This window comes from Heterodontus francisci, chromosome 17 (genome assembly GCF_036365525.1).
Source record: "Heterodontus francisci isolate sHetFra1 chromosome 17, sHetFra1.hap1, whole genome shotgun sequence".
Classification (NCBI taxonomy): domain Eukaryota; kingdom Metazoa; phylum Chordata; class Chondrichthyes; order Heterodontiformes; family Heterodontidae; genus Heterodontus; species Heterodontus francisci.
This window is the reverse complement of record NC_090387.1, coordinates 84434521-84442789: the sequence shown is the minus strand read 5'-3', so window position 1 is coordinate 84442789 and position 8269 is coordinate 84434521. Positions and strand designations below refer to the sequence as shown.

At 46.9% G+C, this 8269-nt stretch overlaps 1 protein-coding gene across 1 annotated transcript in view; it reads right to left on the bottom strand.

Annotated features, from left to right (window-relative positions):
• Positions 1 to 2007, bottom strand: part of aars1 (alanyl-tRNA synthetase 1) — a 61591-nt gene extending 59584 nt beyond the window's left edge. The window contains exon 1 of the mRNA XM_068049803.1: positions 1922 to 2007. The gene's annotated coding sequence lies outside the window, so the exon portion shown is untranslated. The remainder of the gene's footprint in view (positions 1 to 1921) is intronic.
• Positions 2008 to 8269: the final 6262 nt, after the last annotated feature.

The following is an 8269-nucleotide window of genomic DNA, read 5'->3' as shown; positions in this document are numbered from 1 at the left end:
CTCACAGACACTCTCTCTCTCTCTCACAGACACTCTCTCTCTCTCTCACACAGACACTCTCTCTCTCTCTCTCTCTCACAGACACTCTCTCTCTCTCTCACAGACACTCTCTCTCTCTCTCTCACAGACACTCTCTCTCTCTCTCTCTCACAGACACTCTCTCTCTCTCTCTCTCTCTCACAGACACTCTCTCTCTCTCTCTCACAGACACTCTCTCTCTCTCTCTCTCACAGACACTCTCTCTCTCTCTCTCACAGACACTCTCTCTCTCTCTCTCACAGACACTCTCTCTCTCTCTCTCACAGACACTCTCTCTCTCTCTCTCACAGACACTCTCTCTCTCTCTCTCTCACAGACACTCTCTCTCTCTCTCTCACAGACACTCTCTCTCTCTCTCTCTCACAGACACTCTCTCTCTCTCTCTCTCACAGACACTCTCTCTCTCTCTCTCTCACAGACACTCTCTCTCTCTCTCTCACAGACACTCTCTCTCTCTCTCTCACAGACACTCTCTCTCTCTCTCTCACAGACACTCTCTCTCTCTCTCTCTCACAGACACTCTCTCTCTCTCTCTCTCACAGACACTCTCTCTCTCTCTCTCTCACAGACACTCTCTCTCTCTCTCTCTCACAGACACTCTCTCTCTCTCTCTCTCACAGACACTCTCTCTCTCTCTCTCACAGACACTCTCTCTCTCTCACAGACACTCTCTCCTCTCTCTCACAGACACTCTCTCTCTCTCTCTCACAGACACTCTCTCTCACCCTCTCTCTCTCACAGACACCTCTCTCTCTCTCTCTCACAGACACTCTCTCTCTCTCTCTCTCACAGACACTCTCTCTCTCTCTCTCTCACAGACACTCTCTCTCTCTCTCACAGACACTCTCTCTCTCTCTCACAGACACTCTCTCTCTCTCTCTCTCACAGACACTCTCTCAGACACTCTCTCTCTCTCTCACAGACACTCTCTCTCTCTCTCTCTCACAGACACTCTCTCTCTCTCTCTCTCACAGACACTCTCTCTCTCTCTCAGACCTCTCTCTCTCACAGACACTCTCTCTCTCTCTCTCACAGACACTCTCTCTCTCTCTCTCTCACAGACACTCTCTCTCTCTCTCTCTCACAGACACTCTCTCTCTCTCTCTCTCACAGACACTCTCTCTCTCTCTCACAGACACTCTCTCTCTCTCTCTCTCACAGACACTCTCTCTCTCTCTCACAGACACTCTCTCTCTCTCTCTCTCTCACAGACTCTCTCTCTCTCTCTCTCTCACAGACACTCTCTCTCTCTCTCTCACAGACACTCTCTCTCTCTCTCTCACAGACACTCTCTCTCTCTCTCACAGACACTCTCTCTCTCTCTCACAGACACTCTCTCTCTCTCTCTCTCACAGACACTCTCTCTCTCTCTCTCTCACAGACACACTCTCTCTCTCACAGACACACTCTCTCTCTCACAGACACACTCTCTCTCTCTCTCACAGACACTCTCTCTCTCTCTCTCACAGACACTCTCTCTCTCTCTCTCTCACAGACACTCTCTCTCTCTCTCTCACAGACACTCTCTCTCTCTCTCTCACAGACACTCTCTCTCTCTCACAGACACTCTCTCTCTCTCTCTCTCACACAGACACTCTCTCTCTCTCTCACAGACACTCTCTCTCTCTCTCTCTCACACAGACACTCTCTCTCTCTCTCTCACACACACACTCACTCTCTCTCTCTCTCTCTCTCTCACACAGACACACTCACTCTCTCTCTCTCTCACAGACAGCACCTGGCCACAGCCTTTCCCTGCTGGAACAGATGGGCCGCAGGACCGGTTGAGATTGGGGCCACTCACAAGCTGGAAACCGAACCAGAAACAGTCCAGCTACACCATTAGTAAAATAAACCTTTGAATGAATCTCTGTAAAATTACCAAGTTCTGAACCCGGCTTCGATTCTCCTCAGCCACACCAGGCCGCCTCGCCAGCACCAGCAGTCAACACAACACCCGCCTCCACGCCGCACCCATTGGCTGAACCGGTATCGGGATTAGAAATGCAGGTGTGCGATTGGTCCAACACTATGCCAGTCACGATGCTGGCTCCACCCCTTCCTCTGTTTGACGTGGAAGGAGATGGCTGATGCAACCGAGCCGCGGGCCCACGTGATTGCGGTGCAGGCACGCGCCCGGATTGCCTGTCAATCAATCAGTGCCAAGCCTGAAGCATGGATGTGAATCTCTGCAGGATGCAGGTCACAGCAGCAACTTGCATTTATATTAGGCCTTTCTGGCCCTAAAGCTTCACAGACATTCATACAGAAGGAAAATACTGCGGATGCTGGAAATCTGAAATCAAAACAGAAAATGCATGGAAACATTCAGCAGGTCAGACAGCATTTCCACAGATGCTGATTGACTTGCTGAGTATTTCCATCAATTTCTGTTTTGGTTTCACAACTACCTGAATTGGCATTGAATTGTTGTGACTATTGTTATTGTAGGTAAAGGTGGCTGTTGTATAATGTGCATTTTAACTGCTAAGGTACGCTTGGATTAGAGATCTCGGAGTTGTGGTAAATCTAAACAGTAACTCATTTATTATATTTAAAGGGACTATATTCTTTTTCTTTTTCTTTTGGGCCTCCTTATCTCGAGAGACAATGGATACGCGCCTGGAGGTGGTCAGTGGTTTGTGAAGCAGCGCCTGGAGTGGCTATAAAGGCCAATTCTAGAGTGACAGGCTCGTCCACAGGTGCTGCAGAGAAATTTGTTTGTCGGGGCTGTTGCACAGTTGGCTCTCCCCTTGCGCCTCTGTCTTTTTTCCTGCCAACTACTAAGTCTCTTCGACTTGCCACATTTTAGCCCTGTCTTTATGGCTGCCCGCCAGCTCTGGCGAACGCTGGCAACTGACTCCCACGACTTGTGATCAATGTCACAGGATTTCATGTCACGTTTGCAGACGTCTTTAAAGTGGAGACATGGACGGCCGGTGGGTCTGATACCAGTGGCGAGCTCGCTGTACAATGTGTCTTTGGGGATCCTGCCATCTTCCATGCGGCTCACATGGCCAAGCCATCTCAAGCGCCGCTGACTCAGTAGTGTGTACAAGCTGGGGATGTTGGCCGCCTCGAGGACTTCTGTGTTGGAGATACGGTCCTGCCACCTGATGCCAAGTATTCTCCAGAGGCAGCGAAGATGGAATGAATTGAGACGTCGCTCTTGGCTGACATATGTTATCCAGGCCTCGCTGCCATAGAGCAAGGTACTGAGGACACAGGCCTGATACACTTGGACTTTTGTGCTCCGTGTCAGTGCGCCATTTTCCCACACTCTCTTGGCCAGTCTGGACATAGCAGTGGAAGCCTTACCCATGCGCTTGTTGATTTCTGCATCGAGAGACAGGTTACTGGTGATAGTTGAGCCTAGGTAGGTGAACTCTTGAACCACTTCCAGAGTGTGGTCGTCAATATTGATGGATGAAGCATTTCTGACGTCCTGCCCCATGATGTTCGTTTTCTTGAGGTTGATGGTTAGGCCAAATTCATTGCAGGCAGCCGCAAACCTGTCGATGAGACTCTGCAGGCACTCTTCAGTGTGAGATGTTAAAACATCATCGTCAGCAAAGAGGAGTTCCCTGATGAGGACTTTCCGTACTTTGGACTTCGCTCTTAGACGGGCAAGGTTGAACAACCTGCCCCCTGATCTTGTGTGGAGGAAAATTCCTTCTTCAGAGGACTTGAACACATGTGAATGCAGCAGGGAGAAGAAAATCCCAAAAAGTGTGGGTGCGAGAACACAGCCCTGTTTCACGCCACTCAGGATAGGAAAGGGCTCTGATGAGGAGCCACCATGTTGAATTGTGCCTTTCATATTGTCATGGAATGAGGTGATGATACTTAGTAGCTTCGGTGGGCATCCGATCTTTTCCAGTAGTCTGAAGAGACCACCTCTGCTGACGAGGTCAGAGGCTTTGGTGAGATCAATAAAAGCAATGTAGAGGGGCATCTGTTGTTCACGGCATTTCTCCTGTATCTGACGAAGGGAGAACAGCATGTCAACGGTCAATCTCTCTGCACGAAAGCCACACTGTGCCTCAGGGTAGATGCGCTCGGCCAGCTTCTGGAGCCTGTTCAGAGCGACTCGAGCAAAGACTTTCCCCACTATGCTGAGCAGGGAGATTCCACGGTAGTTGTTGCAGTCACCGCGGTCACCTTTGTTTTTATAGAGGGTGATGATATTGGCATCGCGCATGTCCTGGGGTACTGCTCCCTCATCCCAGCACAGGCATAGCAGTTCATGTAGTGCTGAGAGTATAGCAGGCTTGGCACTCTTGATTATTTCAGGGGTAATGCTGTCCTTCCCAGGGGATTTTCCGCTGGCTAGAGAATCAATGGCATCACTGAGTTCTGATTTGGTTGGCTGTATGTCCAGCTCATCCATGACTGGTAGAGGCTGGGCTGCATTGAGGGCAGTCTCAGTGACAGCATTCTCCCTGGAGTACAGTTCCAGGTGGTGCTCAACCCAGCGGTCCATTTGTTTGCGTTGGTCAGTGATTATGTCCCCTGATTTAGATTTGAGGGGGGCGATCTTGATGGTTGGCCCAAGAGCTCTCTTCATGCCATCATACATTCCTCTGATGTTTCCCGTGTCTGAGGCCAGCTGAATATGACTGCATAGGTGTTGCCAGTAGTCGTTTGCGCAGCGCCTGGCTGTTCTTTGTGCAGTGCTTCTGGCTGCTTTAAGTGCTGCGGATGTTAAATCGCTGGGGGCTTTCTTGTAGTTCAACAGTGCAATGAGCTTAGCGGCTATGACAGGTTCCAGCTCTTCATTATGAGATTGAAACCAGTCTGCATTTCTCTTCGCACTTTTGCCGTAGGTGGTCAAAGCTGACTCATAGATGGCGTCTCTGATGTGGGCCCACTTGGTCTCAGCATCCCCTGTGGGAGTGTTTTGAAGGGCTGTTACAAGTGAATTTAGAAATGTTTGTAACAGCTGTGGGTGAGAAATTCTGCTCGTGTTGATGCGCGAGTGGCCCTTCTGCTTGGAATGATGCAACTTCTTTGGTCTGAGTCTAACCTTGCTGCACACCAGGGAGTGGTCGGTGTCGCAGTCCGCACTGTGGAAGCTATATACATTTTCCGTAAGTCTGTCTGGCTTCTGCTACTAATGATGCTTCTCCCAAGCCTATTACACATGTATCTCTTACATCATCAAAGTGGGAGATATTCCTCACACTGTCTCAGCATTAACCCTGTCAAACCTTTACTCTACAGTCGTAGCCAGTTTGTGAACAGCAAGTTCACACAGCAAATGAGATGAATGACCAATTAACCTACAGCCAATTGAAAGATAAGTGTTGGCTAAGCTTTGGGAAATGGGAAGAAATAGCAGGGGCTCTGGCCATCATTTTTCAGTCCTCTCTGGCTACAGGCATTGTGCCAGCGACTGCATGACTGCTAACGTTGTACTGTTGCTTAAAAAGGGAGGAAGGGATAGACCGAACAATTACAGGCCAGTCAGCCTAACCTCAGTGCTGGGCAAATTATTGGAAAATATTCTGAGAGATGGTATAAATCATCATTTAGGCATGGATTAATTAAGGACAATCAGTATGGATTTGTTGCGGGAAGGTCATGGCTAACTTGATTGAATTTTTTGAGGAAGTAACAAAGGGGTCGTTGAGGGGTCGTAGTTTGAGGTAGTCTACATGGGTTTCTGCAAGGCTTTTGACAAGGTCCCACATGGCAACACTGATCAGTAAATTAATAGCTCATAAGGTGATGAAAAGTTGGGTTTTAAAATTGGCTCAGTAGCAGGAAGCAGAACGTTATGGTTGATTGGATCGAGAACAAGAGGGCACAGATTTAAGGTAATTGGCAAAAGAAGCAATGGCAACATGAGGAAAAAAATGTTCACGCAGTGAGTGGTTAGGATCTGAAATGCACTGGCTGAGAGTGTGGTGGAGGTAGGTTCGATCGAGGAATCGAAGAGGGAATTGGATTTTTATCTGAAAAGGAAGAACGTGCAGGATTATGGGGAGAAGGCGGGGGAGTGGCACTAGGTAAATTACTCCTTCAGTGAGCCAGCACAGACACGATGGACTGAATGGCCTCCACCTCTGCTGTAACAATTCTGTGATTCGTGGGTATTTTTGTAACTGGAAGACAGTTCCCAGTGGGGTTCCGTAAACTCAGTATTGGGGCCCTTGCTGTTCGTGGTATATATCAATCACTTAGACTGAAATGTAAGGCGGTGTGATTAACAAGTTTGCAGATGATATGAAAACTGACCATGTGGTTGCTAATGAGGAAATAAGCTGTAGATTGCAGGAAGATATCAATGGACTGGCCAGGTGGGCAGTAAATTTGTAAATGGAATTCAATCAGAGAAGTGTGAGGTGATGCATTTGGGGAGGACAAACAAGGCAAGGGAATACACAATAAATGACAGGATACTGAGAAGTGTAGAGGAACAGAGGGACCTGGGAGTGTATGTCCACAGATCCTTGAAGGTAGCAGGACGGGTAGATAAGGTGATCAAGAAGGCATACGGGATACTTTCCTTTATTGGCTTAGGCCTAGAATACAACAGCAGGGAAGTTACAGTAGAACTGTTTAAAACACCAGTTAGACTGCAACTAGAGTATTGCCTACAGTTCTGGTCATCATAGAAAGGATGTGATCACATTAGACAGGGTACAGAAAAATGTTGCCAGGAATGCAGAATTTTAGCTATGAGGAAAGATTGGATAGGCTGGAACAGAGGAGACGAGGGGAGATTTAGTTGAGGTGTATAAAATTATGACAGTCCGAGATTAGGTGGATAGGAAGGGCCAATTCCCATTAGCAGAGAGGTCAATAATTAGGGGGGGCATAGATTTAAAGTAATTGGTAGAGGATTAGTGGGGAGCTGAGGGGCAATGTTTTCATCCGGAGGGTGGTGGGGGTCTGGAACTCACTGCCTGGAAAGGTGGTAGAGGCAGAAATCCTTATCACATTCGAAAAACACATAGTTATGCACTTGAGATGCCGTAACCTTTGAGGCTACGGACCAAGAGCTGGAAGGTGGGATTAGATTGGATAGCTCTTTTGGACCAGCATGGACACGATGGACTGAATGGCCTCCTTCTGTACCGTAACTCTTTCTATGTTCCCACTGCATTACACAATGGATTAACTCTTCCTTGATATATAATCTTTTAGAAAAATAATTCTACCAAACTCATTATAAATAAAAAGCTTACCAAAATATAGATCCCAATGTTTGGTGAATGGCAGTTTCCACCCTCCATAAACTTGAGCTCATCCAAAATTCTACTGCCTGTATCCTAAATCGCATCAAGTCCCGTTTATACTTCACCCCTGTGCTCTACGACCTATATTGGCTCCTCGTATGGCAAAGCCTTGATTTTAAAAATTCTCATCCTTGTTTTCAAATCCCTCCAAGGTGACTCTCCATCCGATACCTTGAATCTCTTGCACTGCTTCAACCCTCTGAGTTCACATATTCCTCCAATTCTGGCCTCTTGCCTTCAGCAGTCGAGGCTCTAAGCCTTTTTAAATGCTGCTTTCAGTGTTTTTTTGTGATTATCTTAAATGGTTTGACCCTTGACATCTGCTGAACTAGGAAAACCATCTATAGTCTGCTCTGAATTCACTGTTATTCAGTTCAAATTATCTGGCACTATATTCCTACATTATTTACATTTTAATCCAAATTATTAGGTAATTCAATTCTTTTAGTACAAATGTAGCCTTTCAATTATCAGTAGGCTATCACTATTTATTATAACTCTTCAAAATCTTGAAGGCCTCAATCAGATCAACCATTAACCTTCTCTGGTCTAATGAAGGAGAGTCTTAATTTATTAAGTTCCTTTTCATAACCGTAACTCCCTCAACCCTCGTTTTCTATTTTAATTCTTACTTCGAATTCCCATCACTTTACATTTTTCTACATCGAACTGCATTTGCCACCTATCTGCCCACCCTGTTAGTCCATGTCCTTCTGCAATTTTTCTCAATATTTGCCACAGTTCAGAGTATGGTCTCATTTTCACATCAGTATAGTTCATTCTCAGGCAGTGCATTCCAGATCCTAAACATTTGCTGTTGTTCCGACCGAGGTGGGAGCAACACATGGCAATTCAGCCCTGTCATTCTACAGGTCACAGAATATTATTAATGTTTTCCCACCCAACTGGAAAACAGCCAAATAAAACACTTGAGTAACCCCCAGAATAAAACAGACCAAACCAGGTATCTTTGGATAACAACAAAT